We start from the raw sequence: 24,957 nt of genomic DNA on the forward strand, positions 1-24,957 counted from the left end.
TCCCTGATTTCCTTATCTCTGCATCTTTCATTTCACTATATGTTTTAAGCAGGAGAAGGGACAATTGGAATAATAGGGATGTTTCTACCCAATATGAGCAAATAGATACATTACTGGAAGTATTTCAGCCTCAGGTTATCCACTAAGAGAAATAAAAGAGACCTATATGCAAATTCACGCAAAAATGAATATGTTCAAACCAACAACAAGGATAGCATTGTATGAGATGTTCACTACGATTCCTTCTGGCTCTCCTTTTACTACCTGAGTGTGGGCAGCAGATCCATGAATAATTATAAATAGCAGGAAGTGTAAAATGCATTTTTAATTGTCTTTGAATGACTGTGTTGTTCTGGTAGCAGATTTACAAACATTTTCAATATGGGTCACCTATACTAATAGTAAAATCCACTTCTATTCTCCGAGCATACACTGCTCCTTGTGGAGTCACCAGGCAGATGTAGACAGGGCCTACGTCTATCTCCTTCTGCCACAAACATCCTCAACACAGAAGATAGTTCACAGATGCAAATACTTTCTTTTTTTTTTGAGATGGAGTTTCACTCTTGTTGCTCAGGCTGGAGTGCAGTGGTACGATCTCAGCTCACTGCAACCTCCACCTCCTGGGTTCAAGCGATTCTCCTTCCTCAGCCTCCTGAGTAGCTGGAATTACAGGTGCCCACCACAACGCCCGGCTAATTTTTGTATTTTTAGTAGAGACAGAGTTTCTTCATGCTGGCCAGGCTGGTCTCGAACCCCTGACCTCAGATGATCCACCTGCGTCCGCCTCCCAAAGTGCTGGGATTGCAGGTGTAAGCCACTGCACCCCGCCTCTTTCTTTCTTTCTTTTTTTTTTTTTAATTGAGACAGGGTCTCTCTCTGTCACCCAGGCTGGAATGCAATGACATGATCTCAGCTCACTGCAACCTCTGCCTCCTGGGTTCAAGTGATCCTCCCATTTCAGCCTCCTGAGTAGCTGGGACCACAGGCAAGCACCACCGCATCCAGCTTTTTTTTTTTTTTTTTTTTGTATTTTTAGTAAAGACGGGGTTTCACCATGTTGTGCAGGCTGGTCCCAAACTCCTGAGCTCAAGCGATCTGCCCACTTTGGCCTCCCAAAGTACTGGGATTACAGGCATGAGCCACTGCACCCTCAACAGTTGTAAAGACTTTCTAAGAGGGCATAAGCATGAGATTAAGGTGGGAAGGTGTTGACTATATAGGAACAGATTGTTGAGTCAGGGAAAGATGAAGAGTCACAGAATGTTGGACATGGAAAATGACCTTAAGATATCATGAACTCCATCTCTATTTTGTAAGTGCCCTACAAGGTTAAGTGAGGGGCTCAGGATCACATAGTGAGTATAGAAAGAGAATCTAGGTCTTCCAAGTTCAGCACTCTTTCTATACTGCTCTAAAGGACCTTTAAAAGAAGAGTTATGGTTGGCCTTTCACACATTTGGGACAGCTGTGGTAAAGACCTGCACATGGAGGAAAGAAGAGAAAGACTGTGTGTGCAGGGAGGGTGCTGGGTGCACATAGTAACAGGGAGAAAGGCAGGTTTGATTTGAATACACAGCGTGGGTCTGAAACCAGTGGAGGCAATCGAAGCACGCAGGGTCACGGGGTAACAATTTAGGACTGTGGTTAGAAGTTTGTGGAGCAGGCCCAAGAAAGAAAAGGAGCACAGTGGAAGGGAAAAGAATTTTCTGTTAGTGTTAAATGTTGGAACTTGCATGCTTTTGCCCCAACACTGTAAAGTGGACTCAATTTGCTTCTCAAACACTCAGACTGCCTTATAAAAGAGGGAAAGATGGTTTTTAAAATTCCCTTTTAAAGCCTTTAAGTGCCTGCAATTAAGTTTTCTACATACTTTTCTGGTTTCTGAATAATCATCCCAAGGACCCTGGAGCACGGTTGTGCAGGGAATCCTGACATACCAGAGGGAAGAGCAGGGTGAGGAGTGGTGGCTGTTCCAGACATATGCTCCTTAGGGGATTTGACAAGCAGAATGGAATTGCTGGGTGGCCCTTGGCAGGCGTGGAAGGTGAGCAGGGTGGGGTGCAGGGGAGCAGACCTGATTCACTCCTTTAGTCTAGTATGGATCTGAGAGCAAACAAAGCTTTCACGTCCATGGGTTCTGGGTGAGTTATTGAACTACATCACCACTCCTTCCTATTCTCTGTGTTTCAAACTCTCTCCTTTCCTACCCTTCCCAGCCAACAGTTAGTGATCTTTCCATAATCTGGAGAACATTTATGCTTAACATTATAGAACACTATATTCAACCTTTTAGTTCCACTTTATAAAGCTTTTCTTCTACTAAACCTTGATTTATCCCTTTGCTGTACAGCGTTTATACTTTTCTGGCTGCTTGGTGGAATTATAGGTGAGCCAGACTGGCTCTTGGTTTGGGTTCCCCACAAGATCTAGAAAATAGTGTTGTAAACAGTAGGTTTTATTGTAAACAGTAGGTCAACTGAATGCAGGGCACACACCAAGACCCCTGGACCAATTCATCCCTCCATCCTAGTGTTACAGGAGTTATTAAGAAATTATTTTAGGCAGATAGAGAGGAAAAGGGGTCCCTGGGGAGTTTTTATTTCTTTTAAAGCAGCTCCAGAAACGTTTCTTGTCTAGCAGGAAAGCCACGGCTCTGAGCCGGGCCAGCAAGCTTTGATATGCAAATGCCAGCCATTAGAAACTGGGTCCATCCAAACATGGTGATTCCCACCATCTTCTTGCCCTTGCCCCTACATGTGCCTGGCAACATGGCTACCCCCACATGTCCCCATGTGTGTAAAACATAATGGCGCCCTGCATTTGCATATTAAAAGGCTAGGGTGGGAGGGTCAGTTTTTTCACAGGCTGCAGGAATGACATGACTGGTCAAACCAATCCCCTGAGCCCTATGCAAATCAGACACCACCTCCCTCCTGCATCCTCATATAAACAGCCACTTTTCTGCCGCACACGAGGTTTTCTCTTTGTTTGAATCCCCCCACTTCTCTCCCCCTACCGGGGAGCTGTTTTCTCCTTCCTTCCTGCTTTCCTGCCTATTAAACTTTTCCCTCCCTAAAACCACTCCACGTGTGTCCATGTCATTTTATCCAAACCGGCATGAGACCAAGAACCCCAGTGTTCCTCCAGTCATCGGAGCCATATCACTGGTACAATACTTAAGAGTTTGGCTTTGCTTCACATATCCTAGGATCATTTAATGTAATAAGCGGCAGTGCAACAGACACAGCCTAGGCTGCATTTAAGTCCCAGTTCCACAATTTTCTATCTGTGATGCCTTAGGTTAGTCACTTCTCCAGTTCTTAGCTGCTTGCTCAATTAAACATAGATAATACTATCTACACCTCATAGGTTTTGTTGATGCTTAAATCATAGAATGTATAGGATGTGTGCAAAAGTAACTGATACATACTAGATCTTCAGTAAACATCAGCTTCTTTCATTTTCACAAAATTTAAAAGGGTCATTTGATATACAGAAAACTTGGGGCACATAAAACCAAGATTATCTTGTTTCTCTAAATTTCCTAACAGAATTCCAAGTTCTGAATAATTAATATTTCTAACATGAAGAGCAACAAATTTTATACTGTATTTAACGTCAGATTTTGTAAGAATAACGAATCCTCAGACCCCTGAGGGCAGACAGCGTGTTCATTAATTCAATAAACATTGATGGATAACTGTTGCCTCATTGTGCTAAGAGATAGGGATGCAGCAGGCGGCAAGCCAACATGGGCTTTACTCTGGCACCTAGCACAGTGCCTGGCACATAGTAGGTGATCAATCCATGTTTGTTGATATCGACCAAGTGATGTTTAGAAAACATTTTACAGTGTAGGAGTCCTTGGAACAATCCTCAGCACTATCTAGATACTCATGACTCAGGAGAAGCAGGAGCGTTGACACGTGAACGTAGAGGGAAGGCTGGAACGTCCTCCCTGGCTACTGTGGGAGCGCTTCCTGCTTTTAGAGACCTACCCTGATGCATTTTCTGACCCTCAGGTACAAGCTGGTACAACTACATGAACTGAGTCACTACTACTGCCTTATATTTGGATCCCAGAGACCTGTTAATATTCTATACTATTCTAGGGGCTGGAGTTTGGGAACTTTTTTAAAAAGCACCATACAAAAACCTTCACCAACTTCCCAGAGTTGCACTGTTACCTAAAAGCACTTAGGTACTATTATGCAAATTATAATGCATGATTTCCATAAAAACCAGTCACAAATGTCAATTAGTGCTCATTAATATGCAATAAAATTCTCATTTGAAAACTATTAAGAGCAAAGAATGAATTCCACTTGGCTGCCCTCCTTTAATGAGAACCACTGAGAAGTACCCTGTGCTATTTCTCATCAGCAAAACAGTAAGGTGTAACAACAAATCAAGCTTCAGGCAACAGCAGGAGTAGACAGAATAAACACTTGAAGGTTTCAAAGACTGGTTTCGGACAGTTCAAGTTTTATGCTGCTACAGCTGAGATCCCTACTGCTGGGTACTAAGAATATAGGCTGAGTGAATTCATTAAGTTAATTTGCAAATGAAGCATGGTGATACTGAGCACTCTGTTAAAGGATGTTTGTGAGGGTGCCACACGGCTGGAAGAGGGTAATGAAACCTCATTCCTGAGGGTCAGTCTGTTCAAGAGACTGTGTTATATGCCTCAAAGGAGGCTGAGCGCCAAGGCCCTTGGAATTACTGGGCTCATCCCTAAAAAGCCTCCTGGTAAGAATTTTTGTGAGTGAACTCACATGCTGTGTCTCTAAATTCCAATTTCAGCTGGACATTGCATTACTCTAAACTGTTGTTTGGTGTTGCTGTGCAACCCAAGACACTTGTGTGAGGGTGATTTGGGTTTTTTGAAGCTTTACGATTTTTCCATAAAGATGGAAAATAGAAGCTGTCAACATTAGACTGGTCTTTCTGCAGATACTTGCTTAACAAACTGTTCTAAACCTGGCTTGGGAGCAGGGGCGGAGAACAGGATTTTCTAATTATAGCCTAACCCAGTGGTTATCAAACTTTAGTGCACACCAGAATCATCTGGAAAGCTCCTTAGGAAACACTGATTGTTGGTCCCATCTCCAATTTGTAATTCAGTAGGTATGGCCTGGGGCCGGCCTGAGAATTTGTATTTCTAACAAGTTCCTAGGTGATGCTGATGCTGCTGCTGATCTGGGAATCATATTATGAGAAACCCAGTCCAGGATAAGAAATATAGGGCTTTCATCAGAGTTTGAACCAGACAAACCCTTGGGATAACTTTTACTATGTTACTCCAGGCTGCTTTGATGACTCATGCACACATATTTAGATCAAGTCATTTGAATTATTCTCTAGAAATTAGTTTCAGGGAAGTATTATTGAGAAATTAGACACTTAGCATGGCACTCGATTCTTTCATTCTTCAAGCCATGATTCTTAAATAGTTTTTGGTCATGAGAGACTGATGAGAGCTATGGACTCTCTCCTGAAAAACTGTATACAAACATGTAATATCTTACATACAACACTGGGGGGAATTATAGGCCACCCACCAACCCTCCTGCAAAGCCCAATCACCCCAAATAAAGAGACTCATTTCAAACTAAACTCAGCTGAAGTCAGGGATAAAAGAATGTTTTAGGCCAGGCGCGGTCGCTCATGCCTGTAATCCCAACACTTTGGGGGGCCAAGACAGGTGGATCACCTGAGGTCAGGAGTTCAAGACGAGCCTGGCCAACATGGTGAAACCCCATCTCTAATAAAAATACAAAAAATTAGCCAGGTGTAGTGGTCCACGCCTGTAATCTCAGCTACTAGGGAGGCTGAGGCAGGAGAATCACTTGAACCCGGGAGGCAGAGGTTGCAGTGAGCCAAGATCTTGCCACTGCACTCTAGCCTGGATGACAAAGCAAGACTCTGTCTCAAAAAAAAAAAAAAAAACAAAAAAAAAACGTTTTAATTAAATTATTCTTCATGGTGTTCTTATAAATGTAGCTGTTTCTCTGTGGCTACCTACAAATAAAACATGATGCACTGAGATGATAAAAGGCTATGAAAAACTCTGTCACCAATTAAAACATTTAATAATCATTTTGAATATGTTTATTCTTTATCTAGTTTCACAATCTTTGTGTTTAAATTGCAGTAATCTATACTTGAAGTAATTACACAAATAAGTTAAAAATCTAGGCTGGGCACAGTGGCTCACGCCTGTAATCCCAACACTTGGTGATCCCAAGGCAGGCGGATCACTTGAGGCCAGGAGTTCGAGACCAGCCTGGTCCAACATGGTGAAACCCATTCTCTACTAAAAATAAAAAAATTAGCCGGGCATAGTGGTGGGCACCTGTAATCCAGCTACTCAGGAGGCTGAGGCAGAATTGCTTGAACCAGGAGTTGGAGGTTGCAGTGAGCCAAGATCACACCACAGCACTCTAGCCTGGGTGACAGAGCAAGACTCCATCTCAAAAAAAAAAGCTAGGCGCAGTGGCTTACACTTGTAATCGCAGCACTTTGGGAGGCCAAGGTGGGCGGATCACGAGGTCAGGAGTTCAAGACCAGCCTGACCAACATGGTGAAACCCTGTCTCTACTAAAAATACAAAAATTAGCAGGGTGTGGTGGCATGTGCCTGTAATCCCAGCTACTCAGGAGGCTGAGGCAGGAGGATCGCCTGGACCTGGGAGGTAGAGGTTGCAGTGGGCCGAGATCACGCCCCTGCACTCCAGCCTGGGTGAAAGAGCAAGACTCTGTCTCAAAAAAAAGAAAAAAAATCGATTATATTACTATTTGCTTTACCACTAAATATGATGTTAGGTGCACGTTTTGCATAGATTTCCTTTATCAGGCTAGGGAAGTTCTCTTCTATTTCTAACTTTTGAGACTGTCTATAATAGATCTGGGCTTTTACATTCTCTACTACCTCTTCAGTGAACTTTGGTAGCTTGTGTCTTTCAAGGAATTTGTTCATTTCATCTATTAATAAGTTGATGGAATTATTGGAGAAAAGCTATAATGCTCCCTTATTATCCATTAATATCTGTAGAATTTGTAGTGATGTCACCTCTCTCATTCCGATATTGGTAAATTGTATCTCCTCTTTTTCCTCCTCTTGTTTTCTGTCAAGAGGTTAATCAATTTTATTAATATTCTCAATGAAACAGCATTTGCTTTCATTGATTTTCTCTACTTTTCAAAATCTAGTTTATTGATTTCTGCTTTAATATTTCTTATTTTCTTTCTTCTGCTTATTTTGAATTTCATTTGCTCTTTTTCTGTTTTGGTTTCTTAAGATGAAAGCTGAGGACACTGATCTGAGACCTTTCTTCTTATAAGCTTTTTTTTGCGGGGGTGTGGGGGGACAGGGTCTCACTTTGTTATCTAGGCTGGAGTGGAGTGCAGTGGTGTGATCGCAGCTCACTGCAGCCTCGAAATTCTGGGCTCAAGTGATCCTCCTGCCTCAGCCCCCATCAAGTAGCTGGGACTACAGGCACGTGCCACTATACCCAGCTAATTTTCTGTATTTTTTATAGAAACAGGGTTTTGCCATGTTGTGAAAGCTGGTCCCGAACTCCTGATTTCAAGCAATCTGCCTGTCTCGACTTCCTACAGTGTTGGCATTACCAGCATAAGCCACTCTGCCCCACCTTATAAGCTTATAATACTATAAAATTCCACCTAAGTACTGTTTTTGATACATGAGTTTTTACTTTCAGCCCCAAATATTTTCTCATTTCCCTTTATTTTTTATTAAAAATAATTTTTTTAGAGACAGGGTCTCACTCTACTGCCCAGGCTGGAATGCAGTGGCATGATCATAGCTCACTGCAACCTCAAACTCTTAGGCTAAAGCAATCCTCCAGCTGAGTAGCTGGGATTATGAGTGCACACCACCATGCCTAGCTAATTTTTTTTTCTATTTTTTGTAAAGACAGGATCTCACTCTGTTGCCCAGGCTGATCTTGAACTCCTGACCTCAAGCAATCCTCCTGTCTCAGCTTCCCAAAGTGTTAGGAATATAGATGTGAGTCACTCCACTTGGCCCTAATTTTCCTTTTGATTTCTCCTTTGACTCATGAGTTATTCTGAAGGATGTTATTTAGTTACCAAATATTTGAGAATTTTTGTTACTGATTTCTTAATTAATTCCATTGTGATCAAGAACACACCTTATATAACTAAAATCCTTTTAAATTTATTGAGTCTTGTTTTATGGTTCAGAATATGGTCTAACTGGATAAATGTTCCACGTACACTTGAGAGGAATATGTATTTGCCGTAGCTGGATAGAGTATCTTATAAAGATCAATGAGGTCAAGTTAGTTGATTGTATTTTTATCTTCTTTTATATACTTAATTATTTTCTGTTATTTTATCAGTTACTGAGAGAAGGTTAATGAAATTTTGGACTACAATTATGGATTTGTCTATTTCTCCTTGGAACACTATCGATTTCTCATTTATGTATTTTGAAGTTCTGTTATTAGATGCATAAATGTTTAGTACTGTTATGTCTTTCTGATGAATCAACTCCTTTATCATTATGAAATGATTTTCTTTATCCCTGGCAATATTCTTCCCTCTGCAATATTACTAATACTGCTATTCCAAATACTTCTAAATAGTTTTGAGCTTTGTTCTGGGATGCAGTCAAATTAACTGGAACAATTTGTTCCTTTCGGGTCTTTTTAAAAGATTTGTTAGGATCAGTGCAGTGCTCAATCTAGGGCTACTTCCCACTACTAAGGCATGGTCTTTCAGAGTATACTACCCAGCCTTCCATGAATTATGAGCTCTTCAAGTCTAGCTGGTGGGAATAGGCACAATTCCCAGTCCTGTGTGAACAATGAGCACTATTTCTTCTAATCCTTTTGGGTAGCTCTTTCTTTATTCCAGGTAGTTTCCTTACATGCATGTGCTGCTCAGTACTCAGCTTTATACTTGAGGTGTACCCTATGAGGAACTCTGGAGTTCTCTCTGCAGCTCTCTCCTCTCCAATACTCTGTCCTACAAACTCTAGTTGCCCTGGTCTCCCCAGACCTGGGGAGCTCTGTCTTCTCAACTCAGGAAGTTTGGGTTCTCTCTGTTTGTACCATATTCTGGAAACTATATCTTGGTATGCCTGTTTTTGTTTTGTTTTGCTTTGCTGAATGCCAGAAACCATGTATGAAAAATATACACATTCTGGATCATTTTTTCTTCTCCAAGGAATATGGAGAAGGCTTCTGCTAGGGTGTTAAAATAAGAACAGATTACTTTAATCTAATCAGTGACTAAGTTGATCAGGAAATGGACTTCAATATTTTATTTGACCAGGTCTATTTCTGGTTTCCTTTAACTGGTCGGGCATAATCCATCAGCAGTTCCAACTGAAAGCTTACGGTGTTTTTCAGGCCATACCACATTGGTGGGCTTCACATTCTATAATAATTTTTATCTTCCTAGTGTAATAAGATTGCAAGTAGCTCTGATTAGCTTCTCAGCTTTTTAGCACCTTCTTTGTGTTTGGATTTTTATAATCTCTTGGTCTGTGCTACTTATAAATCAGTGAATGACTTGGAAGGAAAATTGCTTAGACTATTGAGTTGATTTTTCTGGGCCTCTTTTCTGTCCATGATTATGGTTTCTCATGTCCTGAATCATTTGGTTTCCTTGAATTCAATGTTTTTTTCCTCCCCAGCCCTATCAGACTGTGGAATAATCTGCCTGGCTTCTCTGATTTTAGCAGCTGCTTATTGTTTGGGTTCTCCTCATGTGCTATTTAAAAATGGTAAGTGTCTAGATGGAAAAAGTAGCCTAGAATATGGAACACTCAATGAGTTTCTCTTCTTTCTGAGGTCTTAGCTCTCAAGTCCCAGCTGCCTTATTAGGTCTTCTATGCCTTCAAATAGATTTTTAAAACTCAGCTTTTCTAGATGTCCTGTATAGGAGTAAAAATCTACTATCAGATAGTCCATTATAGCCAAAATCAGATGCTGAATGTCTTATAATAGGTTTAGCCTTAAAATTTTTCTGACAAGAACAAACTGTTTAAAGATAATCTTCACTCAGACGACAGTGCAAACTGTATAAGATATTACTATCCTTACTATTAACTATGAGACCAACTAAGATACATTATAGAATCCCTAAGTTATAAAACATAAACCTACTATAGAGTCTAATTTTCCCATCATTATTACTGGTCAGTGCATATTTGAAAATTAAACGTTCATGTGAAGTGTGTATTAACATAAAGGGTAATGCTTATTTCGCAGGCATATACATGCACAAACTAAAGTTAAAATTTTCTCCTTAGAAATTAAGTGCAGTAACTTCTATTCTGTTTTTCTTTCAGTTTAGTTTTCAACCTAGGACATAGAAATCCATTCCAAAGCTGCTGAGTAAAAATTGCAGCATATGTTATAGAAGTCAATAGCAAAACATCTGCCAACAGGACTTATCATTTCTTTCTCTTGCTTAGCTAATGTTTGTATTCTGAACACAGATTCACACTGGGGTATCTAATATGTTTTAGAGATCACAGATTTTTATAAAGTGTCCACTAACTCACAGGACCATTGGTTACACAATAATCTTCAGCTAAGGATTTTCAAATTTCATTCACTTTTTGCTATTTTGTCAGTTCACTGTTTATATTTATTTCACTTATTTGTACTTACCAGCTTCCCTTAATGCTTCTCTGACATTTTCTCCTCTCCAGCCCTGGTGTGGTGGAGAATCCAACTCCTCTCTAGTCTGGTAGACTAGACTGAAGTTTTACGTCCCAGCAAGGGCAAAATTAAAAATGAAAGCTTAGTACTCCTGGGAAGCTTGCTCCTAATACTGGGTTTGTTAAAACTATTTGTTTAAAAATGTTCACATCTGTTGCTTGGCACTGATCCTTAAGCTCCAAGACCCCTACCTTCTTAACTAATTATCCTCATGTCAAATAAGCAGTTACAGTTGATTGATTATATACTCATAGAACTCCCCAAATCCCAAGTCCTCAAAATGAAGACAGAAGACCGGGATGGGAATCGAAGAATCTTTTTCAATCCAACTATTAAAGAAAGGGCATAACAAAAAAACATAACAGACATAGCTTTGTGAGAAAGTACAGTAACTGAGCCTATTCTTTCTGAAAGGACACCCCTCCCAAAAAGCCACCCCTCAGATGCTCCTGCCACGGATGAAGACCATGTATAATTCCACAGCATGGAATAAATCAGCAAGGGGGATTGTGAACAGTCTGGCCAACCAAAAGCAAGAGAGACACAATGTAACTGAGGCACTGCAGACTCCGTTCCCTACTGAGCTGATATAATCCACACTTGGCACAGAGGAGTTCTCACTGCAGGCTTTCCTTCTTAAATACACAGGCCCTGCTGGCGAAATGTGGTGGGAGAGGGGAGAGAAAGACAAAAGGAGGAGAGAAACAACTGCTATAAAGGAGACCTACAGTGAGAATTAAAATTGTGTATTCCCTTTGACCCAAAAATGCCAATTTTGGGAATCTCTCCTATGGAAATAAAACCCAAAGTATAGGAATAAATGTAGAATGTTTATTGTGGCATAAGTTGTTGTGTAAAAAAAGTTGGAAGAAAAACATGCATATCTATCAATGGGGAAGTAATGAATGGGAAGAAATTATGGAACCTCCTATGATGGAATATTAGGTAGCTATTAAAAATAATAAATTAGATCAATTATATGTGTTAATCTAGAATAATGTACATAATATGTACTAAATAAAATGAAAGAAATAACAATAACATATTATATGATTCCATTTTCACATACAATAGAAAATAAGTCTACACACTCATATGTGTGTTTGAACATAGAAAAGGAGTGAAGGGGCTGAGTGCAGTGGCTCATACCTATGATCCCAGCACTTTGGGAGGCTGAGGTGGGAGGATCACTTGAGCCTAGGAATTCAAGATCAGCCTGGGCAACACAGTGAGGCCTCGTTTCTACAAAAATGTTTAAAAATTAGACGGGTGTGGTGGCATGTGCCTGTGGTCCCAGTTACTTGGCAGGCTGAGGTGGGAGGATGCCTTGAGCTGGAGATGTTGAGGCTGCAGTGAGCTGTGATCATGACATGTGAATACACATGAAACTTTTGTTTTGAGACAGGGTCTCACTCTGTTACTCAAGCTGGAGTGCAGTGTCATGATCATGGCTCACTGCAGCCTCAACCTCCTAGGTTCAAGCGATCCTCCCACCTCATCCTCCCAAGTAGCTAGGATGACACACCACCCCACCTGGCTACTTTTTCTTTTTTTTTTTTTTTTCATAGAGACGGAGTTTCACTATGTTGTCCAGGCTGGTTTTGAATTCCTGGACTCAAGCTATCCTCCTGCCTCTGCCTCCTAAAGTGCTCGGATTACAGATGTCAGCCCGCACGCCCAGCCTGGGCACTTTAAATAGTGGTTTTGTCAGAAAGATGGGAGTGAGAGAAGGTGGAGATTAGTTATATTTTCTTTCTTTCTTTTTTTTTTTTCGAGATGGAGTCTCCCCCGGTAGCCCAAGCTGGAGTGCAGTGGCACAACCTCGGCTCACTGCAACCTCTGCCTCCTGGGTTCAAGCTATTTTGAGCTATTCTCCTGCCTCACCCTCTCAAGTAACTGGGATTACAGGTGCACGCCACCACACTTGACTAATTATTTTTTTTTTTGAGACAGAGTCTCACTCCATCACTCAGGTTGTAGTGCAGTGGTGCGATCTTGGCTCACTGCAACCTCCGCCTCCCTGGTTCAAGCAATTCTCCTGTCTCAGCCTCCCGAGCAGCTGGGACTACAGGCACCTGCCACCATGTCCAGCTAATTTTTGTATTTTTGGTAGAGATGGGATTTCACCTTGTTGGTCAGGCTGGTCTCGAACTCCTGACCTCAGGTGATCCACCCATCTCGGCCTCCCAAAGTGCCAGGATTACAGGCATGACCCACCGTACCTGGCCAATTTTTTTTTTTTTTTTTTGAGACGGAGTCTCACTCTGTCGCCCAGGCTGGAGTGCAGTGGCAGGATCTCGGCTCACTGGAACCTCTGCCCCCTGGGTTCAAGTGATTCTCCAGCCTCAGCCTCCCGAGTAGCTGGGATTTCAGGTGCCTGCCACCGTGCTAAGCTAATTTTTGTATTTTTAGTAGAGGCAGGGTTTCACCATCTTGGCCAGGCTGGTCTTGAACTCCTGACCTTGTGATCCCCCCGCCTCAGCCTCCCAAAGTGCTGGGACTGCAGGAGTGAGCCACCGCGCCTGGCCTAATTTTTAGTAGACATGGGGTTTCACCGTGTTGGCCAGGCTGGTCTTGAACTCCTGACCTCAAGTGATCCACCTATCTCGGCCTCCCAAAGTACTGGGACTATGGGGTGAGCCACTGCGCCTGGCCATATTTTCTTTATATACTGCTATCTTACTAGACTTGTTACAATGAGTGTGTATTGCTTTTATAACTTAAAAATGCAAAAGTTAAAATATAAAAAGTATTTACTGAGACTTATAACTACAAGTAACCCCAGTCCCCAGAGTTCAATGAGGTATGTGGTCCTCTGGCATTTGCTTTGAATTGATCCTGGTGGTTAATAGCAGATAGAAGCTTCTGCTCCTGAAGAGAGGGTTCACCTTGTGTCACTCAAAGGAAGCCAATTAAAGCCCAGAATCAACAGTGCCTCTAGAAAAGGTCAGTGTCTGTGAAACAGAAACTACATCTATTTAAAGCCTCAGCCACAGAGCTTCCCAAGGGGCTGCCTGAGCCAGTGAGCAGCCAGCAAACACGTGGACGAGAATAACTCACGCTTTTGTCTTGGAAAATCCCACTATTCCAACTATTGACAGCCTTTGTTGGCTCCTGTTCCATACTTCAGAGATGACAAGCACAAAGCCAGCCCCGTGGCTACAAGTATAAATATTAAACTCTGTGGGAGAGATACTGCTGCCCAGGTTTGAAGTGTTCTGTATTAGCCTTTGGTGGAAAATACTTTGAGCATCACTGGAAGCCACATGTCACACACAGAATGGCATTGGCCAAGGCAATGTTCTTGGAGGTGTGATACTTAGCTCAGTATTTGCAATTCAGTTTCATGCCAATCGGTACTTCCAGAACTTCTGAGGGTGATAAACATATGATATTCAATAATAAAGAAAAATATGCACAAGCTAGCAGTCTGTGAAACATTAAGTCTTAAAATTGTTCATTCATCTTCCAACATATTTTTCTTTTCTACAATCCTCTCTCCCCACCCCATGCCTCTTTCTCTATCTCCCTACTTAACCCCCTTTCTCCTTAATATTTTTCTGATTATCATAGAAATTCACACCTCTTAAAACAATCATGGAAAACGTAGATAAGTTGAAAAAGTACAAATAATCATTTATAATCTCACCACTAATATTTTAGGATAGTTTACCCTTTTAAGTACTCTGCATTTGTGTATCTTTGCAAGTGCAAATGAATGTCTTGCAAAATACCTAATACTATGAATGAATATATGGAAATGTGAAAGAGGGGTTTGAACAGACATCCTTGCTGGGACCCAGGCTGTTGTGATATGGCCATGTGTTTTCGTGTGTCAAGTTTTTATTAATATTCCTTGGATTGTCTGTGACAGCTGCCTTTGTGTCTCCTCCCTTCCTTTCTCCTCAAAGCTGCCTTGGAAGTCAGCAATATTTGCATGTAAAATTCCCATAGGTAGTTATTTGATCTTCTTTTATCCCTGTTTCTCACTTGCAGATAACTGGGTACCCACAACCTCTGCAATCTCAGTACGTCACTACTCTCTTCCCTTTTCCTCTCTCCTGCTGTTATGCTTCCCTCTCCCTCTTTACTCTGATCTTCTGCATTTATCCTAGCAGCATCCAAAAGCAGGCAGCCATCACTGGCTCATGAACAATCACAGAATCATTGAAATATCTGTTCAGAAAAGGCACTTGGGTAGTATGATGCTCCGGCTTTGTTTTTTTTTTTTTTTGCTCAGGCTTGCTTTGGCTATTCAGGCTATTTTTGGGTTCCATATGAGTTTTAGAATAGTTTTTTCTAATTCAGTAAAGACTGATATTAGTAGTTTGATAGGAATAGCATTGAATGTATATATTGCTTTGGGCAGTATGACCATTTTAATGATATTGATCCTTCTAATCCATGAGCATGGGATATTTTTCCATTTGTGTTGTTTCTAATTTTTTTTTCAGCAGTGTATTGTAGTTCTCCTTGCAGAGCTCTTTCACCTTTTTGGTTTGCTATATTCCTAGGTATTTCATTTTCTTTGCAGCTGTCGTAAATGGGATCATGTTCTTGATTCGACTCTCAGCCTGGACGTTATTGGTGTTTGGAAATGCTACTGATTTTTGTACATCGATTTTGTATCCTGAAACCTTGCTAAAATTGTTTTTCAATTCTAGTAGCCTTTTGGAAGAGTCTTTGGGGTTTTCTAAGTACAGAATTATATCGTCAGCAAAGGGAGATAGTTCAACTTCTTCTTTTCTTATTTGAATGCCTTTTATTTCTTTCTCTTGCCAGACTGTGCTGGCTGGGACTTCTAGCACTACCTTGAATAGCAGTGGTGAGAGTGGGCATCCTTGCCTTGTTCCAGTTCTCAAGGGGAATGGTTCCAGCTTTTGCCCATTCAGTATGATGTTAGCTGTAGGTTTATCAGGGATGGCCCTTATTATTTTGAGGTATGTTCCTTCGATGTCTAGTTTGTTGAGAGTTTTTATCATGAAGAGATGTTGGATTTTATCAAAAGCTTTTTCTGTGTCTATTGAGATGACACAGATGATCATACAGTTTTTGCTTTTAATTCTGTTTATATGGTGACTCACTATTGATTTGTGTATGTTGAACCAACCATGCATCCCAGGAATAATGCCTGCTTGATCATGGTGAATTAACTTTTTGATGTTCTGTCAAATTTGGTTTGCTAGTATTTTGTTGAGGATTTTTGTGTCTATGTTCATCAGGGATATTGGTCTGAACATAGACACAAAAATCATATCTGTTCATCATATCTCTGCCAGATTTGGGTATTAGGCTGATGCTGGCTTCATGGGATGAATTAGGCAGGAGTCCCTGCTCCTCTATTTTCTGTAAGTTTTAGTAGGATTGGTACTAGTTCTTCTTTGTATGTCTCATAGAATGTGGCTGTGAATCTATCTGGTCCAGGGCTTTTTATGGTTGGTAGGGTTTTTTAGTTCGTTTGTTTGTTTGTTTTACTGATTCAATTTCAGAGTTTGATGTTGGTCTATTCAGGACTTCAATCTCTCTGATTCAATCTTGGGAGATTGTTTCCAGGAATTGATTGATTTCTTCCAGATTTTCTAATTTGTGTGCATAGAGTTGTTCATAGTTTTCTCCAAGGATCTTTTGTGTTTCTGTAGGATCAGTTGTAATGTCTATTGTACTTATTACTTATATGGATCCTCTCTCTCTCTCTCTCTGTCTCCTCCCACTTTGTTAACCTAGCTAGCAGTCTATCAATCTTATTTATTTTTTCAAATAGCCTATTCTTGGTTTCACTGATCTTTCATATGTATTTTGGCATCTCGATTTCATTAAGTTTTTCTTTAATTTTAGTTATTTATTTTCTTCTGCTAGAGTTGGGGTTGGTTTGTCCTTTTTTCATAGTTCCTTGAAATACAAAGTTACATTGTTAATGTGAGATCTTTCTGGCTTCCTGATGAAGGCATTTATGGCTATAAACTTTCCTCTTAACATTGCTTTGGCTACATCCCAGAGGTCTTCATAAATTGTGTCCCTATTTTCATTAATTCCAAAGAATTTGCTAGAGTAGCCAAAACAGTGTGGTACTAGTACAAAAACAGACACATAGACTAATGGAACATAATAGAAAATTCAGAAATAAGGCTGCACGCCTACAACATGGCTGACAAAAACAAGCAATGGAGAAAGGACTCCCTAAATGGTGCTGGGATAACTGGTAGCCATATGCAGAAGAATGAAACTAGACCCTTACTTTTCACCATATACGAAAACTAACTAAAAATGGATTAAAGATTTAAACATAAGACCTCGAACTATAAAAATCGTAGAAGAAAACCTAGGAAATACCCTTATCAACATTGGCCTTGGCAAAGAATTTATGGCCAAGTCCCCAGAAAGAACTGCAACAAAAACAAAAATTGACAAGTGAGACCTAATTAAACTAAAGATCTTCTGCACAGCAAGAGAAACCATCAAAAGAGTAAACAACCTACAGAATGGGAGAAAATATTCACAAACTATGCATCTGACAAAGGTCTAATATCCAGAATATATAAGAAACTTAAATCAACAAGCAAAAATCAAATAACTCCATTAAAAAGTGGGCAGAAGACATGAAAAGACACTTCTTAAAAGAAGGCATACAAGTGTGGTCAACAGACATGAAAACATGCACAGCATCACTAATCATCAGAGAAATGCAAATAAAACCACAATAAGATAACATCTCACACCAGTAAGAATGGCTATTATTAAAAAGTCAAAAAACAACAGATGCTGGAAAGGCTGTGAAGAAAAGGGAACATTTACACATTGTTGGTGGGAATGTAAATTAGGTCAACCACTATGGAAAGCAGTTTGGAGATTTCTCAAAAAACTTAAATACAGAGCTACCTTCGACCCAGCAATCTCATTATTGGGTATCTATTCAAAGAAATATAAATCATTCCACCATAAATACACATGCTTGCATATGTGCATCACAGCACTATTCACAATAGCAAAGATGTGGAATCAACCTAGGCACTCATCAACAGTGTATTGGATGAAGAAAATGTGCTACATAAACACCATAGGATAAAAAATATTGAAATCATGTCCTTTGCAGCAACGTGGATGCAGTTGGAGGCCTATCCTAAGTGAATTAATGCAGGAACAGAAAACAAAATACCATATGTTCTCACTTATAAGTGGGAGCTAAACACTGAGCACACATGGACATAAACGCAGGAAAGATAGATACTGCAGACTACTACAGGGGGAAGAGAGGGAGGGGGCATGGGTTGAAAAACTACCTGTTGGGTACTGTGCTTATGCCTGGGTCCAATTTACCCATGTAACAATCCTACACATGTATCCTCTTAATGTAAAATAAAAGCTGAAACTTTAAAAAAAGAAAAGACACTCAATTAAGCATGCACCCTATTTACCTGTTCAGCCAAAAGACTGATTAATGCAGCACTTGAGAGATTCCACCTCACACAGAAAATCAGGAATATTTTAGATAAGAGCTAAGAAAGACTTTGTTGGTCTGAAGTACTGCCAGACCAATGCCTTCAGGCCCTTACCACACCTTCAACCTAGACCACACCTTTAGGACCTTGGCATTTCCCTAATTAAGACATCCACTTCTGCCTTCCCTTTCAAGGTTTTCTCAAAAACTCTTAGAAAATCAAGATGGAGAGCTGGCAGTGCTGACTGATGGTCTGACATTTCAGTGTAGGCAGATGGCAACATGAAGACCCAGAACATACTTTCCTGGGTGTTTTCAGTCACTGAAACCCCATGCTACCCATGGCAGCAGAAGAGCAATTCCAACCAGCAAAACCCTGGGCAGAATCACGAAGGTCCTCCCTTGCCCTTTCCTATCCTTGACCCAAGAAATCCCTTCTCACCATCAGAACTCCAGAGCTTTCTAGCTAATCTCTACATATGCAAAGCTCCTCACTGCAAGACTGAAGACTGACTTTCCTGTGACAATCGTTTCCACAGTTATTTCTTCCCAATGACAACATAAGGTATAGATGACTGACATGTTTAACACTCCTCCCTACTTCACTATTTTTATTATGGGTTAAAAAATCAACATCCTGAGGCATTTTTGAATAGGAATCTGCAACCCAAAGGAAGAAGACATATGGAAGGGGCCTGGCAGTTGTGTCTACAGGTCATCAGTCTGCATGACCTCAAACCCCCAAGTTGCCTCTCTGGTCATAGCCCGATGGCCTGGGCAAAGCAGACCTGGGCTTTGTGGGGATGATTGGCCAGCCGCATCACTTAGCCCTCAGTTGCCTGGCAACCCATGTCTGAGGTATATTGGCCCAGATTTGGGTTCAGGTGATAAGGGGATACTTAGATCATTGCAACTCCCCCAGCTGAGGCAAAGTGGTCATGGAGAAGACTAGAGGATGCTGTAAATTCAATCTGACTCAGAATATTCTGAGTGTTTGTGTGCTGGGGGCAGAAAGGTGCCTGGTGAGGCCTGTTTCTGGTCAGTCCTAGGAGTAAACAGAGTGTATGTGACCTCCTCTGTTTTACCTCTCTTAGAGTAGACCATGTAGAGTCTTCATAGTGTTCTGGACACATCAGAATATTCTGGAAATGCCTTGGACATAAACATACCTCAAGGCCTTGCCTAGGGTGGATATACTTCCCAAGAACTGCTCAAAATGTAACCCAATCTCTGGCCAAAAGTTACATGGCCCTCCAGCAAACAGACTGAAGTCTATCCCCCTGTGGCCTTCATAAGCTGGCCTTTAGCTCTCCTGCTTTATGTCTTGCTGCAACCCTGCCCTGACCCCCATCCACCCACCTTCTCTCCTTACTCACACCAGCACTTGGCCCTCACTCAATCATGTTATTCTGTCTCTCTGGAAAGGCCCTTCCACAACGCAGCTACCAGTCAAAGAGGCACACCTCCTTCAGAACCTGACTCAAAGCCACTTCTTCCTTGAAGGGAAATGTTGACTCCTCCCGGAACAGCTCTCTGGCTCTACTTGGAAACTCTGCCTAGCCTCCACTTCTACTCTCATCCTCTCATAGCAGGTTGTGATAATTATAGCACTCAGCACAGTTGTCTCATATGAGCCTCGTCCACATGAGTGTCAAAAGAACTGTGCATTTTACAATGCTGGTTCCCCCATTCTTCCACTTGGAATGAATGCATCCCAGCATTCCTCTCATTTTAACAAGTTCTTTTCACTCTCCTCTATGGATTCATACCTTTGTTGGTACTATATTAACAGGCCCCTCTTTACTCAAGCCATTTTTATCAATACATGTAGTCTTTCTCTTGATCTAGACATGATTAATGTCAATTTTTCTGTGTGCTCATTCTTCTCCATCCCTAGAAAGCAAGGTGCTCTGTGTGGTGGGGTTTAATAACACAGGGCTGTATCATCGATCACTGTCTGAGTTCTTCACAATTATGACATGCATCTCAGGAAAATGCCTTGAGAAGTCTAGATGGAAACCAATGCCCCATGGAAACACATAAATATTTTATCAGGCTCCGAACAAGACTCTTGCTCATGAATGTTTAAACCCCTCAGTAGCATAATGCTCAGAAGCTGATTAGAGTCAACTTGTGCTGGGATGGGGAAGCTGAGAGGAGGAGGGAAATACAACAGTGATGGCAGCAGGCATTCTACAGTGTCTCTTTCAAGGATTTAAAGCACTTAAGAGTGCACTGGAGGGCTTGCTAATTTGTTAGACACTCATTTTCCAAGTGCTCTCCCTCTAAAGTGGGAAGCAGGTCAGCTCCCAGCAGAACTGTCTAGAGAGAGCACTGGCTGGGGTGCATGCAAGCTGCTATATCAGTCACAGCCCCCATAACCTTGCCATACTTCTCTCTGCATTGGTGCCACAAGGAAGATTTTCATATAAAGTAGGGAAGACTCAAGATGAGGCAGACCCTTTATAGGTTCACAGCAGCTTTGTTCAAAATTGCCACAAGCTGGCAACAACCCAAGTATCTATCAACAAGAGAACGGATAAACACATGATCAATATTCATACAATGAATACTACCTTGGAAAAAAAAGAAATGAACTACTGATACACACAATGGCACAGATGAATATCACAGACATTGTGTAGGGCAAAAAGAAGCCAAACACAAGAGTGCATACTGTGTAACAGCAGTTATATGCAGTTCAGGAACCAGCAACACTAATCTATGATATTAGAAATCAGAACAAGGTTTGCTGCTTCTGTATGGTGGGGGTGACTAGAAAGAGACGTGAGGAAAAGTTCTGTGACTGAAATATTTTATGTCTTGTTTGGGATGTGGGTTTGTCAAAACTGGCCCAGCTATTAGCATAGGATTCAGCTGAGAAGTGCTGTGAGGATAAAAGAGGCCACTGATCTCCAGGGTCATCATTTACCTATCAAATATTGATTAACTTGAATTACGAATTACCTCAAAGGACTTCTAGTATTTTACCAAGGATTCTGCCACCCTTATGGGAGTCAATGCTTTATTTGTGTAATTTAATTACCTAATTAATCCAACAGTTATTTATTAATTGCTCATAATATACCAAATAGGAACACAGCCATAAATAAGACAAAAAAATTACTTGTCTTGATGAAGTTTACATTAGAGTGAGGAATATGCCCAATTAACAAGGAAACACATATACTATATAGTGTCAGGGAGTGCTAAGTGCCATGAAGAAGGATAAAGCAGGGTCAGAGGACAGGGAGTGACCACAGGCTGTTTTAGATCAGGTGGCCATCATTCTGGAGAGTATGAAAAGAAACTGGAATGAGCTGAGAAAAAAAGCAGTGGCAGTGTCTGAAGGAAGAGTGCTCAGGCAGAGGGAAGAGCAAGGACGATAGTAAGCAAGAGGATGGGCATAGAATATGAGGGCACCAGACCAAATCACAAGCCCTGGTGGAGAGTTGAATGTTATTCACAGTGTGAGGGGAAGCCATTGGAGGGTGTTAAGCAGGAGAGTAATATCATCCAACTGACTGACATTTTAAGAATGGGAAAAAGAAGGCAGTTAAGGGGTCTGCTCAAGATTCTTATGGGAAAGTCAGAAGAATAAGATCCATATTTTTTTTCTTAAAATGTTAATATCCTTCACACATCTATATCTGAAACACCTTCTGATTCAAGCTCTGTCCAGGACCAGATCACATATGTGTGGATTCTAAACACTGATTTTTATTAACAAGTTTGTTTTAAGATAATAAGTTTATAAAATGAGAGGTAGATAACATCTCTGTATGTCTAAAATTTTTCATAATAAAGTACTGGAGAAAAAAGGTGAGATAGTGACTTGCACCCTTTATCAGGCAAAATTCATCAGCAACTAAACATGAATGTTCTGATTCTCAAGACCTTTGCAAAATAAAGTCTCTGATTTTTTTTTAACTAAATGTAGAACTTTCCTTTCAACCCCCAAATCCACCTTTGCAGCCCAAGTCAGTCCACGTTGCACTGTTTCTGCAGCATGTCAGAGCCTCTGGCTTCTTTCCTCTCTCCCCCTTCCCCCAATTAATCTCTGAAACCTACATGAGAATGGAATAAAATGCAAATTCAGGGAGAAGGATGCAGTTTTCAGAGAAGGCCTCATCCTCCTCCTACCTTATATGGAAATTCTCTTATGGTTAAACAACAAAAATGGAAATATTAAAAACCTCAGCTGAAAACAAACACTTAAGCACCTATTCTCCTTTCCAGAGAATCTGTTTCCCTCAATCATTATTTTTCCACTCTTTTGAGAGCCTTCTAGGCTGGAAGTTGTTTCATCTCACCCATCTTGGGTCTCTCCTAGGTCTCATTTCTGCCTTCACCAGTCTTGAAGTTCTATATCCCCAGGCTATTAGAACTTTGACTCTGACCAGGCTCAATTCTAGACTTTACTGGGGAATGGGAAGAAGCTAAAAGCTGGGGGTGGAAGAGAAGGGAAAACAGAGGGAACATTCCAGAGACAGTAGTGTCCCTGAAGGGGAATTAGGCTGGCAAAATGGGGACCAGAAAGCCACCTCTATTCCTCACAAGGGACCCCTAACTCAAGCAAAGCCTGCTAAAGCACTTTATTCTCCAGACTCAAATTGCCTTAACCTATAAGCAAATGCTTCCTCAGCCATTTATCCGCAAGCGCATTTGCCCCACCTGCAGCAATGAAAGAAGCACTGTTTTTTTAAGCCGGGCTGTTACCCAGACTGCGAGGAGACACTGTGCAGAATTCAGCCGCTGGTGGAGAAAAATAAGTTTTTCTTTGCAGGCCTTGCTGCCTAATACAACTATATCAACAATTTCTCCCGCTGTGTAACCCCCATCTGAAAATCTTTCCCTTTTATCTAGGATGCAAAAATGTAACGTTATCCTCCATATTCTGGTTTAAAGAACTACACCAGGAAAGACATTTCATGATAGGCTAGGACATCATTTACCTCTAATTCAAGCATGCATGTACTTAGAAAACCAACAAAGGGGTAAGTTATGCCATGCCATGACTTCTCTTCCCAGATTTCTATCCTGAAATCTTAACAAAATTCGATTTTAAAAACCTCAAGGTTTGTATTCTTCACGAGTACATGGATACCTTGAGTTCTACCTAGAGGCCTCTAGTTTCTGACAGAGCTAACTTGGAAAGGGCTGCTTGCCAGGGTACAAGAATGCTGCAGCTTCCAGGTGACTCCCTCATGCCCAGAAGCAAGGCAGTTCAACAGACGCAGTGCAATACAATTGTCCCTTTTCAGGACTTTGCAATCCCCATGGGGGAGCCCATCGTGCCCGCCACTCTGCACCCTGGGGATGAACATGCCCTGCAAAGCAGATTCGGCGTGAGGAGACTCTGGAAAGTCTACAGGCGGTGGGAAACTGTTCCGGGATCTCTCATTTTCAGCACAGCCGTCGCTTATTCAGCAGAAAACCCACGGCCCCATCTTCACACCAAATTACAGTACTCTCCCGTCTCTTCCACTGAAATTGCCACTCGCATCCCTGATGAGTGACCCGTGCTCACCTCAAGTTTCTAAGAGAGTTTCTTTACCGGTTCCAAAGAAACTGCCCAGATTCTGAAAAGGAGAGAAAGCCCCTCCCCCTTTCCACTTTCACTTAATAATTGTTTGAAGTTTTGTGGATCCTTAAGGTCGCTGTGCTCACCTCATCGGTGTCAGACCGCCGAGAAGCGCCAAGCCCGCTGCTATGTGCAGGACGCCCACGGTCCCCCGGCGTCTCGCGCGTTCGCGGGGCTGGAAGGGGCGGGCCGGGGCAGAGACAGGGGCCCGCGCCCATCGCCGCGCCGGGAGCCTGGCGTGGAGGCGGCCGGACGGCGGCGCCGGCCTCTGAGGTGTGAGCGGGGCGCCGGGCGCCTCTGGCCGGGGCACTGGCTGAGCCACGCCTGCCCGCCCCTCCCTGGCGCCGCCCGCGTGGCGCGCCTCGACCCTGCTCTCCCGCGAGGGCCGGTAAGGCTCCAGGACCTTGCAGACTCCACGCGCCTCACGGCTCCTCCAGCTCCTCGGATCTTTCTCCTTGCTTCGCCGCCGAGTCCCCTGGGGCGGCCCCGCCTCCGGCCGTCTCCTCAGAGACCTTTCCTGGTGGGCGCCTTCCCTTCAGCGCCCCTTCCCGGGCCTCGAGCCAGCGGCTGCCTCAGGAGCTGACCCCGGGGCGAGAAGCTTCAGGTTCAGGTCCCTAGCCGGCCTCGGTAAGGAGACTGGAAGGATTCTCCGCGAATGCGCATTTTTATTTCTGGAGTGGGGTCGGAGTTACCAATTAGTTTTCTTATTTTATACTCTCTGGGGTTGCCAAATTCTTTACGTTGAGTTTTTGCTTATTTTATAATCAGAAAGACAAGTATGTTTCTTTTTCCAAGAATGCTAACAGGAGGCCACAAACAAGATGTTCGCACCCAGCCCACTGTCTTCCGCTTAAAAATATGTGTGAGATGTTGTGTTTAAGACACCCTCAAGGAGAAACATAGAGGGGAGACCTGGAAATGGTCCTGGGAATCCACTTAGACTTTCCATATTATATTTGTTTCATTTATTTTAAAATCTCAGACCTATTTATGTGCATTAGGACATTCCACATTTTTACAACTGCCCAGAGGAAATCTTTGGTTGTAGAGGATGGGAAGAGAGAGGCCAGGTCCGCAGACCCCACTGTGACAAGACGGTGGCGACATTCTTAACTGTTTTACACGTTGTGTACCCAAAGACTTCTTTTCACAGGATTCTACTGAGGGGGAAAACAAGAGGAAGAAAGAAGGACAGACAAGGTCTTCCTCAAGGCA

General features: G+C 42.0%; 1 protein-coding gene across 2 annotated transcripts in view; it reads right to left on the reverse strand.

Annotated features, from left to right (window-relative positions):
* GPR156 (G protein-coupled receptor 156) overlaps positions 1-24,012 on the reverse strand; it is a 121,819-nt gene extending 97,807 nt beyond the window's left edge. For both annotated transcript variants that reach the window (XM_055259891.2, XM_055259890.2), the window contains exon 1: positions 23,829-24,012. The gene's annotated coding sequence lies outside the window, so the exon portion shown is untranslated. The remainder of the gene's footprint in view (positions 1-23,828) is intronic.
* Positions 24,013-24,957: the final 945 nt, after the last annotated feature.

Source organism: Symphalangus syndactylus, chromosome 21, assembly GCF_028878055.3.
Source record: "Symphalangus syndactylus isolate Jambi chromosome 21, NHGRI_mSymSyn1-v2.1_pri, whole genome shotgun sequence".
Taxonomy (NCBI): Eukaryota; Metazoa; Chordata; class Mammalia; order Primates; family Hylobatidae; genus Symphalangus; species Symphalangus syndactylus.